The sequence below is a fragment of the Euwallacea fornicatus genome, chromosome 4, assembly GCF_040115645.1.
Source record: "Euwallacea fornicatus isolate EFF26 chromosome 4, ASM4011564v1, whole genome shotgun sequence".
NCBI classification, from domain to species: domain Eukaryota; kingdom Metazoa; phylum Arthropoda; class Insecta; order Coleoptera; family Curculionidae; genus Euwallacea; species Euwallacea fornicatus.
Window position 1 is genome coordinate 3,823,593 of NC_089544.1, and position 21,477 is coordinate 3,845,069.

Consider the following 21,477-nt stretch of genomic DNA (forward strand, 5'->3'; position numbering starts at 1 on the left):
ACATATAACAAGGATTATGAGTTTCGGTACCAGTCAGTACCATTAAACGGAAATTAAGAAGCGCTGGTTTATATGGCAGAAAATCGGCAAAAAAGCATTTTATCTCAGAGAAAAATGGAAAGGCCAGATTGCATTTTGCGAAAGAGCTTGTAAACTGGTCATCTGAAAAATGGAGAACTGCCCCTGATAAAAGTCGATTTAAACTGTTCAAATCGAACGAAATCTGTTGGGTCAGAAGACCAATTAATGAACGGTTTAATCCGAAATATACTAAATCGAAAGTTAAATATGGAGGTGGCGGTGTTATAATTTGAGGGCGCTTCGGAGAGTTTGGCATGGGTTCATAAGTAAAAATTGATGGCATTATATAACGATATGTTTATAAAAATATTCTAGACGCTTTCCCTGGATTGAAGAATACATGATCCTTCGGAGGACGATTCAATGCGACAACGACCCGAAACATACCTCCGAATAAATTAAAGAGTAAATACCGATGGTGTGATGACCCGGCCGGCTCACAAGCCCGATCTGAACCCAATGGAGAACCGTCGGGGAGGAAATGACACACGAATTCATGAGAAAGGGGCAACAAATGTAACGGATTTGTTCAAAGTAGTTGAAAATACTTGGAACCCAACATTTGGAGATTATATTGAAAAAGTCTATTGAACAACAGATGCTGGGAAGTAATTAAAATAGAGGATATGCTCCTAGACACTAAATAAAAGATTTAGTTGTGGGAGAAAACATAAGAAATTTTGATCCATACGTTTTCAATTTTTTTAAAATTTACAATTTAAAAACATTTAACAAATAAACCTTTAAATTAATATATTTATGTTTACTTTTAATTAATAATTAATCGAATAGATTATATCAATTCTATGTTGCTATGGAAAAAAAAATGTTTAAAAAGTTGCTTTACATATGAGAGATGGTGTATCTACAAATGATTCCGTGCTTACAAGAATTAAAAGGCCGTTTCCTCTATGTTGCGTTATCTCCATATTGCGTTATCTCTACATTGCAGTTGGCAAAAATAATTATGGCCGCTTTAATGTGAAACGGAACCGCCCTCGTATGTTCATAGTGGCTCCATTGAAATGCTCCCGGTATAAAAAATTTCGTCAAACTCTGCAGAAGATTTTTGGCAACGGTGACGAACCGGTATAATACAATTGGTAAGTTCGAGTTATCATCTTTGCCTCTCGCACATTAACATATTGCTTGAGTTTAGAAATGTCCAAAGGAGTATAGCTCCTTATAGGTAAAGAGGTGCACGAGAACTTCAGGGAAATCCAGATTAAAAATTCTTTTAAATACGGTGACCTTACTCCAAGTGGAGAATAGCGACATTTTGCATTTCAGGAAGCACTCGAGCTCAAGAGTCAGTTCCTCGTTCGGGTTATTTTTTTTTAGAGTTTGTAATAAAAAGTTGGATTAAAATCGACAAAAAACTGACCAGGACCGTACTTGGGGGAAGAAAATTGTTAGTTTTCATCTATCGCTTACCATAAATGGCTGTCCGTGTGCACACTTAACAGAGAAAACAAGGTTTACTATGCAGGGCGAAACAGTTGGGGCCTGTTTGACTATCGTCCAGTATAACATTAGGTTTTTCACTCGCGTTAAGTTCTATTCTATTCTAGTTCCGGTATGAATCGGTCAAGGGCATTGCCGGAATAACCGAATGGAAAAATAGCTAATGTCAGAATATGTTTTGCTGATAAATAGCACCCGGATATCTCGTCGGCCCGCAAATGACAAAAAGGCCAAACAGGGTGAATTGTAACATTTAACCCTAAGCCTCGGTAAGCTCGGCTCTCCATTTATGTAGCAACTGTTTTTTAGAGATACGGACCCACTCGTGATGCTTTTTGTGATTCAATTTCAATTTTTATGTGAGCCAAAAACTGGCGCTTTAATACAGGTCGCGGGTAATTAGGGTCATTTAAATTTAGAGTAGTTTAATGGATATTATGCCATTAGACCACGCTAAGCGATCTTGCTGCACAACCAAAAACGAAGCTCCTATGGAAGTTTAAAATAACTCAGCAACTTTCTTGCCATTTCCTCTGTCTGAGGTTACAGTTGTAACAAATAAGGGAAATCATGTCCTTTGCTTCCTCTTGACTAAAATAAATAACCTCCAGTTAGCCTCAAGTGTTGGCTCTTGTAGTCAGGGAAAATCAATTTAAATGTTTGGTTCGAATGTAACTTGCAATTTCGGGACACTTTCAGATTTATTGGACTTACATTCAGATATTTATTGCGATCACAATGCGAAATAGATTAGCATGTTAGTTTCTGAATGATTCGATCTAATTGAACTGCCGCGACGCATCTGAGGAGCGTTTTTACGCGCTTAGGATTGCTATTGGTGCAGGAGAAAGCAGTTAACCGGAGGATTAATTAATTAAGAAGTTCGTAATGAGAAGTATTACAAAACTAAACTTAAATCGATATCGACACTTTAAGTTTCCAACTCCTTGCAGTTTCCCAGAGGAAATGCTCCTACCTCGGCAGGAACATAAAGCCACACTTTCTCTCATTATTGCATGGAATAAATTGAAAGCGAAATAATTTTGATCCAATTCGCCGGCTAGACAGGTTGATAAATACATCACCGAAGCTACTTAAGTTCCCTTTAAATTTAAAGGAAGAAAACTAATTGAGGTTAAAGCAGTTGCAAGCTAATTAAGGAATCGGAATCAAATAAAGAAAAAACGCTCCTTATTTCAGTATTTTGCTTAAGCAGGAATCGGTAAATTGCCAGAAGAGCAGCTACAAAGCACCTTTTAAAAGTTTTTTTTTTTTTTTTTTAAAGCGAATTGACATTTGAACTGGCAATTGTATTCCACGATAAAAAAAATCTCTGCCTTTCTCGCGGATAAACAAAAATATAGCAACCACATACTGCCCTGCAAATGTATAATGAGGCTCGTCATTCATTCTCAACGAGAGAACGTTATCTGGCCTAAATAACATCAGACAAATGCTATTGAGCGGGATTAATAATCAAATACATTTCTCGCATGATTAGGATTAATATACGTTTGCATCTATACTGGGTGTCCAAGACAAGGGTGTCCAGCATGCGGAAACGGTAACAGATACAGACATATATTATAGTGGTATATTGCGGGTCACAATAATTCAGCTGAACCAGAAGGCATCTTGGAAGGTGTTTACTCCGGACGAATATCGCCAAACCCTAAAGTTCTTCGGGGACTCGTAATAAATTTCAAAACGTTTAGAATACCGGTAATAAGCTGCAGCAATCTCCGTAACGAAGAAGGAGAAGAGCATGTAATGTCGTCGTTTACTGAAAATCTCAAAATTTCGTTTCGTCAAAATGGACGTATCACACGTGTCTCAAAATCGACGGTTAGGTGGACGAGTAAAGAAAGTTACCATTACTTTAGATGTAGAATGTACCAGGGCGTCCGACCTGAGGATGGCGATGATCGAAGATCATTTTTCGAATAGTTCGTATGAAAATGTTCATATTAGAGTCAAGTGACGTAAAATGAAGCTATCAGCCAAAGAAATGCGCATTATTGGTTAAGGAGAAACCCCCTCGGCCACATCATTGCGCACCGACGACATCTCTTTACTGGTAACATGCCTTCTGTCCACATTTGTCCTCAATATTATAATTCCTTTTCTGTCCATATATAATCTTAGATCCTTTTTAATATTTTTCGTTTCTCTGTTTTGACTTCCCGTTGAATTTACAAACTATACAAAAACGGGTTGGAACAGCCAAATGGAATAAATTCAATATCTGCATATTTCGACATATGTGGAAAAAATATCGAATCACGTAGATTCTGAAATTACATCATGTAACGCGAAAATTTCATCTCTAATTTCAACCACCAAATTTTTAAATTGGAAGTATGGGTTTTTGATATTTCATACGAAAGTTCTTTTTCGAAATTGCTATGATTTTAAACTTTATTTGAAAGATTAATGGAAAGAAAAATTATGTAATTGACGAAATTCTCTACAACGAACTAAAAAATTGTTAACTAATATCACTTTGTTATTGATATTGTAATAAAATAAAATATCAAATCAATTTCAATGTGCCTCACGTCAATTTTCTAAATTGGTTAATAGGGTAGCGAGGATCGCTGGAATGGCCAGCACGATCGCCTGATCTTACTCCATTAGAGTTCTACTTATGGGGATATGTGAAGAGTATGGCGTATAGAACTAAACCACGCGATCTGGCTGACTTAAAAAGAAGAATAAGAATTACCATTGGATCGGCTATGCCTCAGATGTTGATTAATGTTAGAAAATATTTTTATTTATGGTTAAGATACCGCTAAGGGCTTCAAGGCATGCATTTTGAGCATTTCGTAGAAGACTGTGATTGATTTTTTGATTATTTTATTTCATTATCTATGATATTAACTATTAACTTTTAAGTTTATTGTAGAAATTGTCGCCAATTACATGATTTTTTTTCAATTATTCCTTGAAATAAACTCTAAAACCATTAGCAGGCTTGACTAAAAAATGCAAAGACCCTTTATTTGAAGCATCACAAACCCATGCTTCCAATTTAAAAAATTGGGGGTTGAAATTGTCACGCAAAGAGGGTTAAATTTTCGGATAAAATTTTTACATTACAAGATGTTATTTTAGAATCTAAAATTCACGAATTTCGGTATTTTTTCACATATGCACGTCGAATTATGCAGATATTAAATTCGTTCCATTTAGCCGTTCCGCTCTGTAGATAATATACTTAGGAAAGGTGACATTATAAGTGGAACTGGCAAGTAAACAGCTAGTGAAGTTGGTCCATAGAATCATCAATAAATCGCACCCTTTGCGTGATCTATAGAAGAAAATCGGCGTTTAGAGGCAAACGTTATGTAACGGCCTTTGACACTGTGAGCTAATATTATTACGCACAGTCAGTAGCTGATTTGCGTCGATGTCTTGGCATGTAAGTAACAACCACATGAGTCGTATATTATTACAAACCAAACAAACGCGTCCCTGGAGGTGGGAAAATTTCAAAAAATCGTTTAAAAATTTAACATGTTTGATTGGAGACGTTGAACTCATAGCGAGGATCCGGCTCAACTTAGGCATCACCGAAGGTACCTGGCGGCCCAAAAACGGATCAATATCACCATAGGAAATTTGGACCTAATTATTTCTTGTGCAACTTTGATGCGAGATGTGTCACATGACGTGTTAGAACGCAACGGTGCGCCCACCATTATTCGGGGCAGTATTTGGAAAATAAGAGAGTTGGCTGCTTTCACGAACTTTTGGAGACACCCTGTCTTTCGAGGACGGATTAGTTTTGCAGTTAAAAGTTGAAGGTTATTGAAAAATGATTTTAAAATCGCACGGGAACCGCTGCATATAACTAAGAAATGCGGCATGATAATTCCTCCAATTTTAGTATTTCTCATGGATGAAATCTCTACATCTAAAGATGTGAAACGAGTTCAGTGCGGACCACAGCAATAGAGTTTCTTCTAATAATCCAGTGCGTCTAATGCAGTCGATCGGGGCTCTTTGCTCGGCTCCCAGGGTGGGACCATAAATTAAGGGACCTTAATGATGAAAAAAAGGAAAAACGGAAAAACTGAAATATCAAGACTCGTTCTCCTCCTTCTAATAAACTTCAGCGCTGTTTTCAAAGTTTCGCAACAACTTGTGTTAAATTTATCACCCAATTTTGGTAGGTGGCTGATAAATACATTCGCATGAATGAGAAATTTTCCCCGCGCTTTTTGCGCCCCATTGTGCGCCCAACTTTTGATGTAGCTTGTCAAAAGTTTGGGGATCAAATAAATTATATTTTAGGGGTTGGCATATGTATGGGAGCCGTTATTAAATTAGACACGGATTGGAACATGAGCTGTTTGTACCACTGTCAGCTTGTTTCCGGAGAGCAATCACGAGAAGTGATTTAGATTGAAAGTTGTGTTCGTTTGGGGGAGATATTAAATAATGGGCTTGTCTAGTATTCATGAAGACAATTGAGGAAGTTTTTCTACGACGAGGCAGTAGAGATAGGAGAAGTTCTAAAATTAACTTCTGAATAAGTTTCAGCCGCCTCTAAAGTTGAGAAACAGAACAGGTGCTGAATCAATTTACCAGCTAGGTTAAACTAGGGGTGTGCCATCGCTCCCTGTTAGGGGTGCAAACCTACGTAAACCTCGCTTCTCCAACGCTCGAACGGGTATTACTCTTTTTAATAGTCTGCAAAGGAATGAAACTGTGTAAAAAGGGATTTTAGATATAAATTGCTACAAAAAAAAAAAACGGAGCAATTTTTTAAAAGTGAAAAACCCCAGTGGTATCAAGTCCCGGAAGCCAATTAACGAGACCGCAACGATACTTCAGCTCTGTTTTTACTTTGAATGACTAATGATCATTCCGTTTCTACAGGTTTCTCGCGAAAGCCTCGACTTAGTAACACAGGCCTGGTGAAGATTTTGAAGCTTTATGGAACGGGAGAAAAAATTCGAAAAGCATGTTACGTCCGAAGTGCTAATCTATTTGAGGCTCCCATCTGGGTGTGCGATAGCTGAGCTAACAGTGCACACAATGAGGTCTCGATGAGCAGCTCCATTACGATACCACTGCAGATAACCCAGATAAATTAATTCTGACAACATTAAACCGCTAAATTGTATTTAATATTTGGAGATTAGCGTTCGGTTATAAACAAAACGGTTAATCGAGATAAGTTTCGAACTCGACAAGGTTCGGACTAATGCTGATGGCGCTACAAAACACCCCCGGGGACGCAAACCGATATCCATTATCTTGGAAACTTTCCGAAAATATGGGTTTTTCTGGGGCTGAAATGCGAATCGAAAGCGACCATTTGCATTTATTTACATAGTTTTAAAGCAGAGAACAAACGTAATAGGAAAAACTCTTAGACAGCATAAATCCTATAGATATTTTTAAAACTCTATTCACTTTTTACATCCGACTTAAGTGGAAACCGAGAAACTTGGAACTTTGCGAAAGTAACACAACTCCGAAAGATACGCGGCAAAACAGCAACTTAAGGCCAAAGGCCTGCAAAAAGCCAGATGAATAATGGTTCGAGAAGGCCCGGAAACACATTTAAGGGGACAGTGAGTTACTAGTGTAGGTTTCTCGAGAATGACATGTTTTATTAATAGTCTCGTTTTGCTGTTGTATGTTTTGTGCCGATTTATTGGTAATTAATGTCATAATAAAACTACTCGTGATCGAGCAAAACTACAATTTGAAGTTCGTGAGTTGAAGCACTCGCTGGTGCAGCAGCGGAAAAAAGTTAATTTTTTTTTTCACAAAACTGTGGTGGCATTTTCACGTGAGTAATTTTTCCTTTAAAGGCATTTTCACAGGTGCTACGAGCGTATTCGCATTCACTTTGTTAACTTGAAGGGAGATAAACGCATATTTTTGACCATTAGGTTCAATAAGCATTACGGTGGATATTCCTCTGTGCACGGTACATTCGGCAATAATACCACTAACTGTGAATATTTTATAGAGGCGGTGGTATTTTGTCCAAAATATTTCCCCGTATAGTCGTTTCAAACAATGCAGACATATGTTGGCCAGCTCGTTCACCAGACCTGTCCCTAGTAGATTATTATTTTCTATGGGGAATGACTATCAGAGGCCTCGTTTATAAAACTTTGTCTGCGAAAATTAATGAGTTGCCGAGGAAAATCATCACAACTCTGAGAGCCAAAATGAGAAGAAGGGGCGTTTTAAAATCAAGGCGGAATTTAAGAAAACGTATAGACCTGTGTTTGGAAGCGGAGGACGGACCCTTCCAACAACTCTGCAACAAAATTTCAAGTTTTTTTTTTTTAACAATCATCGGGTCTTTGCGAGCTTTAAAACGGTCGATTCTTAGAGTTCAAGTTGAGCAGCGTCGCCCCAATTTAACCGACCTGGTATCGCTTGGGATCATCGAGATCCTCACGGATGAGCTCCAGCAATGGTATATTGTTGCCGCGCTCGATTGCTCCTCGACAGCTCCTCTTCGACAAAAAAATTGATTTTGACAAATCTTACTTTCAAAACATTTCCTTTTGCTACTGCAGAATATAAGGAACTCTCGTATTATATAAACGAGCATTAAGAAATCATTGAACAAGCAATTTATATACCCACAGCTCAGAAAACTTTTAAATGCCATAGCCCGACCATCTCATTACACTTCTTAGTTCGCACTCGTTAGGCCCCATAAATCACCCCCTTTTTGTTACAAAAGGGAAAATTATTTGCCAAGTTTTAAAACCGGAGGAAGAAATAATTAATTCGGATTAACCGACTAAACTTGATAAGGTTTTCGTGGCTTAGTAAATTATCAAGTTCAGGGAAACCTGCCTCACTTCTTTCAAACTTCGTTTCAAAGTTCTTTGAGGGCTCGATTAAAAATTGTACCATTGATCATTTCCAATAGGGCCTTATTGGTGGCAAAAATGGGTCCACTGAAGGCATAGTTAAAGCCTCAAATATTGTGAAAAAACAGACTTATCTGAAAGCCTCAGTAGAGCTCCTGACCTGGGCACAGATGGGAAAACCAGGGAACCATAAAAATTGGATTAGCGAGGCCGGAGGCCCTATAACCTAAGAAAACAAAAGCGGATTTCACATCAGAAGAACTTTCATACCCACAGCTTTTTGAGGGATTTCGCTCTAAATGTTCCTCTTGGCTTGAAGGGAGAAGCTTGAGCGGCGCCATTACATTCAATATTCACGCATTTACTGCCTGCAAGACTGCTTGGATTGTTAAGCTTCGGGCATTAAAAACTATAACTTTTTCGCTAATGGCATTTTCAATTCCGTTATCATAAATTAAATTTAGAAAATTAAACACTTAAATGTAAAACTTGAAGCCGAAATTTCCGTTCGCATAAAACGTTATTGTTTAGAAACTCGTAAAACATTTATGATAAATTGTAGTGGAATGTTATACTTTTAACCCATCAAGCTGGATGCTTAATTTATTCTTCAGTTATTTGCATCAGCGGACGCAAACCCGTCTCGCCCATTTGAAAAATGCGGCCGCGTTGTTCCGCATGATGAAAACGTGAGCCCGGAAAATTAACTACATCCAGCCCTAAATTTAAGCAGCCCTTGTAGCACAGCTATTAACACATTGAATCATTAAATTTCAGTGGAATTTTAATTGTTGTCTAGCTTTCGACCGTTCTAAACCTATTTATCATAACTCGGGTGCGAAATTACTTTAACGCTCAGTTTATTCTTCTCTCTCTGTGGGTTTTTGCAAAAATTCTTAATTAGAAAGTTGGGCTATCACTGGGATAATTACTACTGGCAATGAGGATAGGGTTTGGGATTAATTGTTACTTCAAGGATGCATTGCGTCCGCATTCCTGTTGTGAGTATTCGGATGGCCTGGAATTACATAACATTATAGCTGCCGGATTTATCGCTGGCGAATCAAAGAAATAACCGTCGAGAACCATCCATCTGGTTCAACATCGCCACGTTTCAAAACAATTCCCATCTGAGACACACCCAGGATGTGTTCAACTTCACCGCTAATATGTAACTCTTTAATGTGGAAAACGTTGCGGGAAATTGAAAAATCGCGAACTTGTTCGTTATCTCCCTAGGGAGATCCGAGTCGAAACGAGACTATACACGGAGCTCCGGTAGTAAAATTGCGTTTTCGAGCCGAGTTAAACAAATACTTGCATTTTTTGCCCGTTACGGCCACCCAGGTCGAGTTTTGTTGTTGTATAACAACTCGTAAGATCGGGCAACGTGGCCGTGCAGCAATACTGTCGATAAGTATCTTTTATATAAACCCCAAGCTAGATATATAGATATCACCACAATTAGGTGAGTAAATATTTTACTGCCCGGGTACAGTAGTAGTCGATGGTGTTTGCTTAAGTCGGTGCCAAAAGGGTTTTATCGCCTAGGCACTAAAAGCAAAAATATACAGGGTTGTTCACGTCGTGCTACACGGAATATTGCGGCTAAAATATGTAATATTTTGATTTTTCTTGCGTTGTATAGAACTCAAATGGAGGTACGTTCTAAAAATATTTTCATTTCATACGAGGCGTTGCTAATAAGCGAAAAATGTTAGTCACGTTTCTTTTTAATGGAACACCCAATATATTGGCACGGTTTTACATTCGTTGAAAAAAATAGATATACGTTTGATTAAGGCTATGTGTACACGGTTACCGACGTAGTAGATGAAAAATGTACTCATTCCATTTTTTTTTATTACGGAGGAACCCCATGTGTATCATGGCGTTTTTGAGATCTTTGAGAATTCTATATATATATTTCATGTAATATATCTATGTATAAATTAAATAGCTATTGAAATATTTGCGCAATATCGCAATGAGAGTGACCTGTTGGATCGCCGAACCTCACCCCTATGGGCTTTTGTATCGGGTCATCTGAAACAGGGGGTGCAATTAAATAAGCGCAGCAATGTAAAAGAGTTAAAAATGAAATTACTCAAGAAGTTCAATAAATACCTCCTCAAATGATAAGATGAGTTATTGAGGAGTCTGAAGTAGGGCTTGCCCACTGTCGGGAAGTCAACGAGGCGCGGTTCAAACATTTAACACGTTAAATTATAGTAATTTATAATAACATTTTTTAAATATCAATAATTCTATTATTATTTGTATTTTTTCTAATTGTTTTCAGAACCTGTTGAATTTCGACACGGGTATGCTCCATAAAGTGTGTTCAGAATTTCTCAGAGAATTCAAAAACGCAAAAATTTACATGGGGTTTCATAAGAAAAAATGGAAAAGTACATTTATGTACTACATGAGTAACCCTGTATACATACATGTTACGTCAAAAAATGTATAACTAAAAACGATATTTGAAGTGTTCTAGCATCTTAACGGAAAATATTTCCCTCAATTTTTAACGAATTAATGCGGGATTTTTGTATGTATATATAGTATAAAATATAATCAAACACCCACTGGAACTTATTTTTATCAACACTAATAGAAAAAAAAAATTTTTACTCCACGAAAACGGAAATTTACCGCTTAATTTCATATGCTTTAACCATGAAACCATTTTGGTCTTAGGCGAAATTCGGGTAACGGGCTATTAAAATCTTACTTTTATGACTGACAAAAACATGGACCATTAATTAGAAAAATAGGCTGCAAAGCGTCAGCTTTAATGCCTAGGTAGTAAAAATGTTACTTTGAGGCCTAGGCATTAAGAATTTGTTACTGCCTGGTTATATTAGCAGCACGTAGACTTTAGCGTGTTTAATATTTAATATTACACAGAGAGCAAAATATCACATTAAAAGTTAAAAAATATATATATATAGAATATACAAAAATCAAGGGGACTTGTTTTAACATGTAGATATCAAGCCGAAGAAGCATTAAAACTTTTACTAGACGGAACGAAAGAGCAAGTGTCCGCGTTAAGTTCATATTTGAAATTAATAAATAAGTGAAATTGTACTCTTGCTACAATGAACAATGTCGGATTTTAAAAAATTAATAACCACTCAAGGCCACTGTAAAATTTAACGGTAAAACACAAAAATGATATAGAACTATACGGGTAAGTTGAGACACGCAAGGAACATGCCGCTTTTAGTTATAACTCTTTCTCTGGACGCTCGGCTATAACTTAATTAAAATGCTTTGAAAACTGATTAAAATCGACGAGAGTGTACTGCCGGCAGATATCCAGTTCAAAATCATTTTAGCTCTTCCTTTCTGAAAGCACTATATCTCGACCACCGGAATAGTCAAACATTTGGTCCTCGAGCCGGGTCAGACCAAACTGGTCTCTCGAGACGGGTCAAACCAAACTGGTTTCCTCAGCCGGGTCAGACCAAACTGTTCCCTCGAGCCGGTTCAGATCAAACTGGTCCCTCGAGCCGCACCACATATGTAGTTCCTCTGCCCTCGACCCGCATTTAATCCTTCCATCGGACCGAACGACCTCATCAAATCCATGAGTTTTCTAATTGTTATTGCACATATAATCATTATGCAAAACAAACAGTTTGTTTGGCAAAAATTAAATGTGACGGAGAGCGTCACATAAAACACTGACCAAATAATTAAATATGTGGCACATTGAAACCGAATGAGTTAAAAACATGCAACTCGTTCATGTATTGTGCGGAAATTTGAACATTTTACCTACATTTATCAACTTCCCATTTATGCACATTCCCAGCTGCGACACTGGGGCTGGTAAGTAACACAAGTGTGCAAATAGTTTTAACGTGAGAGCAAACAATTAAAACAAAATCAAAATCATCGCGTCGGTTAAGTTTACTTAAATACGCCTTCCCCGGGGGCAGGGGGGAGGGGGTTAAATAAACTTAATTAAATAATCTGTCGCAAAGTAAGGTGCACGTTTATGTAAAGAGTGAAAATTATTCACATCGCTTAAGAAGGGGCAATTTTGATTATTTATTTTTCCTTCACAAGTCAAGTTATATTATATAAAGAAACAAAAGCTAAGCAATTTTTTAGGTTATGATTTCTAAATGACAGTTCAGAACTTCTGAAAAATTAATCAAAATTTTGAGCGCGCCCGGTATTAATATTGAACTTAATTTACCATGGAAATTGCGTTGTTGGCCAAAAAGAGACATCGAATCAAACGATTTGACTGAAGATGAAAGAGATGACGAATAAACTGCAACGCAGTACAGTAAATAAAGCTGCGAAGAAATTTGACGTCACAAGCATAACAATATCAAAAATATTAGGTTAAATCAAAAGTCCTCGCCATTTTTTAAAATTAATAGTTCATCATGAACGCCTATGGATTCCGATGGATGTGCCATATGTCATTTGAAAGACAACTTCATGTAGGTTCACATTTTTCACGGAATTTAATTTAGACGTAAAAATGGCCGCCGAAAAAAATTATTCTTCGGGGTTTGATGAGACGTTTCTGCAAAAAGGGCTTAAATTCTACAGACGCTGCAAGAGCCATCTGTGAAGTCGAAGCTGAGAATGTTGCGAGGACACGCAACGTGACAGTTTGGTTCCAACGCCAGCGCCGCGGAAGATTGAGCGAGAAGTGAAAGACCAACGGTCGTGGATCCAGACGCCCTGCCATGAACAGCCTCATGCTACTACCACGGAATTATCAAGAGGACTCGAACCCTCTCGACGAATCGTCTGTCGTCATTTGTGCCGAATTTGTTTCACTTGCAAATACCCGAGAGAAGATCTACACAGGAAATGACCGAGGTGCACGATCAGCGGCAGATGAACGTTTGCGAAACCCCTCAAGGTGAGTATTCTCCAAAAAAGCGAACTAGAACGAACATGAGCGAGCGAGCGTTCTCTATCTGTGGTGAGTACCAGCTATCGAGCGCGCGAACATTGATTTGTTCGCGCCCAAAAAAAATACTTGAGGAAAGCGGTACATCAAGGGAAATACTTGTTCTTGCTCGTTCGGTGTGTACGAAATTCCATTACCAGATGTATTTGAGTCACTCGTTGAAAATGGCGAATCGACTTCGCGGCTGGGTATAACCGCTCCGGCGTCGACGAAATGTCACCACGTCGAACGAACACGAGCGAACATTCGCGAACAAGAACGTATGTTCGCTCGTGTTCGCTTTTTTCTTACTTACCCACCTTAAAACGATTGTTTTTGGGGGCGTATTGTAACTTCGGACGAACGGCAGGTGTGTTTCGTAGATGCAATCAAAAAAGTTCAGTGGATACCACGTAACGAAAAGCCTAACCACGAATTCGGCAAGACCGCTTTTGAAAGGAAAGTTATGTGTTTTTTTCTGAATGGAAGCATTTAGGTGACCCCACAAGAAAAATCGAGGGGCGTAAGATGTGAAGATCGTGACGGTCGTTGCGTTGCACCTCTTCTGCCGTTCCATCTCGTAAGGAAAATCTGAACGGGGTACTCCCTCGCGGCCGTCGCATAATGCGGTGGTGCACCATCTTCACGCCTCCTAGTAAGTTCTTTTGCGATCTCTATACCTCGAAAAGGTTGAAATTTAAATTCCTCTCTTCTCAGAATAACAATCCATTTGTTCAGCATTCTAACTGCAGCAGATGCCCAACAACTGAATTCAACTACTCATGAATTCTATTAAAACCAAAATATTTTGTACCTAAAAAATTGTTTACATCGAAGGCGATTTGGAATTTCCATCTGATATTGCCATATTTTCACTCTGTTTCAAAGTGAAGTAAGAAGGAATTGTCTATCTAGGAAGCAAATATTAGAGCTTTGATCTTTTTAGGATATGGATTTTGCTCTATTTTGTTTTTTAAGGAAAGTAGATCGAATGTTACTTATGGGCTTACCGTTCTACTCCTTATTGAATTGCCTTGAATTTGATATATATTTAAATGGGCGCCTTTCCATTTGAAAATGAAAAGTTAGTAAGGGTGCCGGAGAGGGGTGAAAAATTTGAACGTTGAATGAATCAAATGCCCCTTTTTTTTAATACAATTTTACGTGTTAAGTGTTTTTTAATATGTCAGGTTTATGAAAGTTATGAACTTTTTGCAACATTTTTTTCAAGTACTTGACAACTTGTTTCGGGACAAAATTGAATCGGACATATACACCTCATTTTGGGAGGGAGGGAGGGAGGGTAGGGAGGAAAATTTTTCGCGTTAATAGATTCTCAATTTCGCCAGTAAAATACTCGAGCAAAAGGAACGACGACAAAAAACCGCAAAACTCCACGGCGATAAGCACAAAAGCTGGCTGAAAATAGTCTAAAAATGGGATACAATTTTCAACGTGTGCCACATACTCATATTTAATCCGAAAAATCCCTTTTCGTAACTCTACTTACTGGGGAATTATTTATGAAAGTTGGCTTGATGTTTTGCGAGCGGGAGTTGAAGAAGTACACAGACTTTAGCATTTGCCAACATTGAAGCATTATTATACTAATATTACCGTAAATGTTCAAGCATCATAACCGCAAGGGGGGAACGCCTCTCGGAGGGCACAAATCATGTTCTGATTTTAATTAGTGAAGTTCGGCAAAGATAATAATGCGAGTCTTCTGCCGAAACATATAGATTTACCTTACACATATTAGCTGAGCTGCAGAAACTTTTATCTGGAAAATCCCCATAGTTTCTCAATTAAAGGGGTTTGTCCTGGGACAAATTTGACTTTTATGGCACACAAGATTGGATCACCCTGCAGCAAATACGTCTCATTCCTCAAAACTTTAGCAGCCAATTTATCTAGCAGATGTCTGAGCAGTTGCTTCAGGCTAAACCAGATATTCATAGTTTTTCGGCGTGATTAATGAATCATATGATAAAGTTTCATTCCACGTAGACTTGAAATGTATTCCCAGTTAATGATGCAGTCCAAAATAATTTATGAGGATTTGTCGTCATGCTCTTTACTTGACAATGCGGCATTCCATTCCTCAACCTTTGTTCTTTATAATGCATTTCGAGTAATTTCGAAGTTTGTTTATCATTCTTGGCTGTACGTACCTAGATTAAGCGCATAAAGAGCTTTCATAGTTCAGCAATGCATTATTGTCTTTGGCAAAAACAGGCAAAGGCTTTTAACCATGTGAGGATAATCATGCCTCGATCGGAAGAATTGTTAACCGCAGCTATGGAGAATTAGTAAAAAGATCATCTTGATGGCGATCCATCCATGAACGTTGATGTCGGGTCGTGAAAGATGGCGATTTTCCAAATGGTTTGGACCGCACATCTGTTCCCTTTACATACGCCTGATTATTCGGTGGTGTTCAATAAAATGACCCATGAATTTGTATTTTAATGGATCATACGGGAACAAGCAAGTAAAACTAAAAATTCCTTCGCCACGACGCTGCTTCTCTTTTGATGGGCTCGAAATTCAGCTCCCGGATAGAACTTTGGATCACAAAAAAAATGCGATTAAACTCAGCAGCGCAACTAGAACTTGAAACTTCATTAATAACTACTTCATCATTCAGTAAAATTAAAAAATATAGAGAGCGGGTATATGGGTGGGTTTATACCCCTAAAAACAGATCTTAAAGGCATTTTTATGGATTCTAAGAACACGATAAAAATGAGTATTTTACTGTCATGAGGTACTTTTTTTTGTCACGCAAAAAATCCTCTAACGATGCGCGGTCTGGTGTTCTGGCGATCGGATAGTGTGGGATTTTCCTGGGCGCTCACCCATTAAAAACCCCGAGTTTCTTTTCCCTGTAGTCTGCCACGACCCGGAATTGTCCCTGAGGGATAAATCGTCAGTGTCGGGGGACTTGGGGATTCGGCCGTGCGGTGCTTTTACGTCGGGAATCACTGTCCTTTCTCAGCGTCTGACTCCGGGCGCTCCTTTTCCTTAACCATTGCAGAAACGGCATTATCAAAGCGGTCCCTCTTTGTTTTGAATGCTCTCATCCCGTTGATGAGGGATTTTGGAGTTAGATTTTCCACGCATTCTTTTAACATGTTCCGCGATACCGACGACTCCGCACTCCCCGAAATCCGGGCCCGTTTTCCCTATTCTGTGGGTATGTACCGTGTCCTCGGAGCGCCTGAGTTAGATAATAGTTCTGACACCTATGTGTACACTACCTCCATGAATGGAGGTCAGGGACCAATCGCCTGGTCCACTTGCCCACGAACCATGTCCGTGCGTAATTGCCACTTCCGGATGGTCGTTCTCCTGAATTCCCGCCTATTTACCTCCGTGACCAGAGGAAGGACGCTTAGGTTAATGCGCTCCTGCAGAGGGAGGTCGGTCGATAGAGTTCCTGCCAAAACTTAAACATATCGTGCGTCACGCACAGATCACCCCTATCAGGGCTTTCCTTTGGACACTCGAGAGGGTCTGGACACATTTTTCAACCGTCACTATTCCTCCCCAGATGGGAGCGGCATAGAGAATAGCCGATTGGATCACCTCCTAGAAGATCTGTCTCTTTAAAGAAGTCTATCGTCGGCTTTACCCTCTGAAGCTGGCGCAACTACTTTCCTTGGCGTCTGTGCAAAGGACATATTTTCTCCAAATTCAATTCCAAAATAGCGAATAGGGATGTTATAAATCACTAATTTGTATATTTAGGTTTTGTTTTAAATTTTTCTCTTTAATTTTACTGTGGAAGATTTGTTTCGCTATTTTCAGCTGGTTTTAACGCGCACTATTCACCGTTAGTTTCAAATGAGAATACTGAGCAATTTCACCGCTCCGACAGTTTCTGCTTGTGGTGCCAGGGGGTGTTCCTAAAAAAGCTCAAGCGAAAATTAACTCTATGGAACTTATTTACATTACTGAAGTTGAGTCCCATGGTTCATTCGATTTTTACACTTTTCCAAATTCCTCCGCTACGACGAGCTGGGCCACTGAGTTTAATTGCATTTTGCGGTTCAAAATCAAACTGCGGGAAAAAGTTCTAGTTTAAGTTTCAAAAAGCAGTGTCACATAACTGTTCGATGGAGCCCAATTTAATTTAATGGAATTATTCTCAAATAGATGTCTAAGTTGGAACGTAAAGGAAATCTGACCCTCGCTGGTGTCCCACGAAGGACAGAGCGGAGAGCGATATAAAATTGGCCCGCCGATAATTTGGAAATTGATTTTGTGTTACGAAAGTAGTAGTCAGAAGATGTGCTACTTCGAAAATAATATTCGCGAATGTTCATAGATCTTTACGTTTCGTACCGTAAAATCTGCATAAGTACATTTTTCCTAAATTCCTGGGAAACATTACTCTACCTGCGGGATCTGGATTTTTATTGCTAAGTTATCGGATCTCAACCACTGTCCAAGTAAAAATTCATTTAAAAAGGACCTATGCAGATTTTACCCAATGAAACTTTAATGTCTCGGGACTATGAGAATCTCGTGTTTGACGACTGTTTTGCTGACGTCGCCATAATGAACTCACAAGGGTAGCATAAACTCATCTAAAATTCATGCATTGATTATTCGGAAAGCACTCTAAACCGTCGATTTTTAGTTTTAGTTTATTATAGTTAGAAGTGAAACGGGTAAATGCTCGATTAAAATTTCATATTCTTCCTCTACCAGCTAAAAAAAGACATCGTTATTGGGTGTGGTGCGCCACTGTAACGTTTATTTTTTTATGTTTTATTTTTACGTTTTCTCTACCACCGTTAGGGCAGTCGAATAAGGGATTAATAAGTATCCGCATATGACTCGTTATTTCCCTGGCTAGTTGTCCATTATCTTTATCACCCAATCGCCTCGACACCTGCAATTGTCATGATTCAAAGTCGTGGGGTTTTTTATTTCTTTATGTTTACTTCGGGTAAGTTTATGACAATCTTAGAAAATCCAGTTCAATCTAATGGTGAAAAAAATCGTATGCTCATCGCGGTTGTAAAATATTTATGAATGTCGAGCTTTCGATCCCTCAGCGCGGAACGATTTCGTTAAACTTGATGTTCAGACCGTAATAATGCACTTCACTACCTTGCCGCATAACATATTATTATTTACAATCACATATGTTTTTAACGCTAATATTCCTAACTTCGTTTCAGACTGGGAAATTACCCACCTCCACTTCCTATCCTCATTTCCCACCATCATTCCCTGCTCTAATTTCCTGACCAGTTTTAATTAGATTGTAGCATTGTTCCTAACATGTTATAAGTTCCCTACAAGGTTTGTGACTTCTTGTGCTAGCATTATTCCCCAAAGCGATATGCCAATAGAACGATTTTGTACGTCAGATTATTTACCCTTTTGTCAGAGAAACTCACATTTGACTAGATTCATCAAGTTTATTCTCAAAGTTTAGAAAACTTCATAATAATCTCTTGGGTAAATCGTCAAATCTCTTGACCGTAATGGAGCACTTTTCACCTCGGGATCTAATATTTTAACCGTGGTAGAGTGCAAATGTATTATTAGCAACCATGTGTTGCATTTCCTGAAAGTATAGATTCTCGTCTTGGAAGTATCGGTCTTGCTTTCGTATATTTGGTCGTATTGTGTGAAACACCAAGACTTTTTCACATTATTATGCAGGGCGGAGAGTTTAACCAGAATAAATTCTGTAACTTAATAAATAAAGGTGAGTCGGAAAATTCCTGAAGTATGACAATTTTTATTCTCAATGGGGCATATTACAAAGGCAAATTTGTTTTTGTTGTTGTCTGGGTGGTCGCAGCAACCCCCAATTTATTTTTTTTTATCCAGGTACGTTGATTCGTTTTTTTTTTAAAAGCTTCTTCAATTGCAAACACAATTGCGTGCTTTTTTGTTTTTTTTTTAGGCAATGTGTCGAAGAAAAACTAAGGAAATGTGTGCTGAAGCTGTACATTTCGCTCAAAGTGTGCGAACCTATTTCAACGAAGTGCTTCCGAACGAATGAATTGGAAGAAGGGGCCCGATCGAGTGGCCCGCAAGATCACCCGACCTTACCCCATTAGATTTTTTTATGGGAATATCTAAGAAACGAGGTGTACGCTACGAAACGTAACAATGTCGCCGAGGTTCGGCAAACAATCGGGGATGAAATTGGGCGAGCAACATCGGATGTGTTCCAAAATGTTCGGAACGTTTTTTACTATCGATTAGGACATTGTCGGCAACAAGGCGGAGGGCATTTTGAATGTTTTCTGTATTAAAATACTTTCAGGAAACACCTCTTTATTTACCTTTTTCCAACGAATTGCGTATAAAAGGTAATAATTAATCAACCTATCAGCAGTAAAAAAAGTTAGGGGTTGCAGCGACCCCCTGGATAATTAAAAAAATTAGGAAACTTTTCTGTAATGTGCCCCGTTGGAAATGAAAATTGACATGCCTCAGGAATTTTACGACAAACCTTTATTGATTAAGTTGTAACTGTTCTACTTAAATTTTCCACTAGATATACACAAAACTCGATTGCTACAATATAGGGTGATCCTCATAATCAGGATTCGTCGATTACGGAAAAGGTGCAGTTTGACGCACCAATGTGCAGATTATCGCGTCGAGCTTTGCGATTAAGATTTCGGTCAAATTTGCATATACAGGGTGTTTCAGAAACGTGACGCCAAACTTTGGGAGGTCATAAAGGGAAATAAGTTGTCGTTTTTCCTTATAAGCATATAACCAGAAATGTGTCATGTACGCGCTAGACAAAAAAAAATGTTAAAGACGTTAAAGGATGCAAATGTTTTTGTATTTACGACTTCTTGCATTTTTGTCTCGTAACGTATTTATTAGAAAACAAAAACAAAGTATTTCAACAGTTGTTCAGAATTGCCGCCACTGACTTGCTAGCAAGCGCTCGTACGCCGACTATTGATTGAAGAACTCGAAAAAGTACATTCGGATCTTCCTGAACAAAGTGACTTGCAGTCATCGCTCTTCCAAGCAATTCGTCTTCCGTAGTTACAGCTGTTTTATAAACTAGTGATTTGAGGTAACCCCGAAAAAAAAAATCGAAAAGTGTTAGATCTGGATTTCGAGCCGGCCACTAAGCACGTCCACCCCGTTCAATCCGCATCTCGGGAAATTGTAAGTTTAAGTGGTGTAACACGTCGCAATTATAATGTGTCGGATCTCCGTAATGATGATACCACCCACAGCCTTTGGTGGATATTCAACGGAACGTTTTCAGACAATTCCAGGAGAACTTCTTGTAAGAATGTTAAATAGATGTGACCATTTAACAGTGAGGGTAGCAGGTACGGTCCAATAATTGGATCTCCTATTATGCCAACCAACACATTAATAGAGAACTGATATTGGTTAGACTTCTTAAATGTTATATGAAGATTTTGGTCAATCTCAATATGGTTATTAGGGCTATTGAAGTAACTTTCTCGAGTGAAGCAAGCTTCATCGGTAAACAAAAAAAACTGAACTAAAGTCGAACTGTTGAGCGCATATTCTCAAAAACCAGCGACAAAAGTTTATTTTCGGACCATAATTCTGTTGAGTCAAATTGCGAACTTTTTGAAAATGATAAGGGTGTAGCTATTGTTCATGAAATATGCGCCACACTGATGTCGTTGGATTTCTCATAATGATTTGCTATTGCTTGCACGCTAGTGGAGGGTGTCACTTCCACGTGGCACTATACTTCTTCCATCTTCACTGAACAAGCCGTCCTAGGTTGACCCGTATCGCCATTTCGATTAAAATTTCCTTTCTCTCTTAAACGAAGGTGTATTGGGACAAATAATCTACAAGATGGATGCCGACGATTAGGAAAGCCTTGACCATAAAGCCTGGCAGCCTCCCTACTATTGCATCTTGCTCCTCCATAAATCAAATGTATGTCAGCCGTCTCCTCAAAAGTAAAATATTCCATAGCAAAAGAACTCTTAACTTTAAGTATCGCTTATTGGCACACACACACAAGTTTGAAAAATGATAAATAAATATATAAATGAAATACGAAAACATGTGCATTCCTTAACGTTTATAACATTTTCTTTTGTCAAGCGCATTCACGACTCATTTCCAGATATATGTTTATAAGGCAAGATG

The 21,477-nt window shown here is 38.5% G+C and overlaps 1 protein-coding gene and 1 long non-coding RNA gene across 2 annotated transcripts in view; one reads left to right on the forward strand and one right to left on the reverse strand.

The window, feature by feature from the left end:
* Positions 1–21,477, reverse strand: part of LOC136350981 (uncharacterized) — a 171,456-nt gene that overhangs the window by 107,146 nt on the left and 42,833 nt on the right. The gene's annotated exons all lie outside the window — the stretch shown is intronic.
* LOC136350989 (uncharacterized) lies at positions 13,242–14,225 on the forward strand. The gene is made up of 3 exons (XR_010734233.1): positions 13,242–13,302; positions 13,829–13,987; positions 14,050–14,225. It is a non-coding gene; the product is annotated as an uncharacterized lncRNA (long non-coding RNA).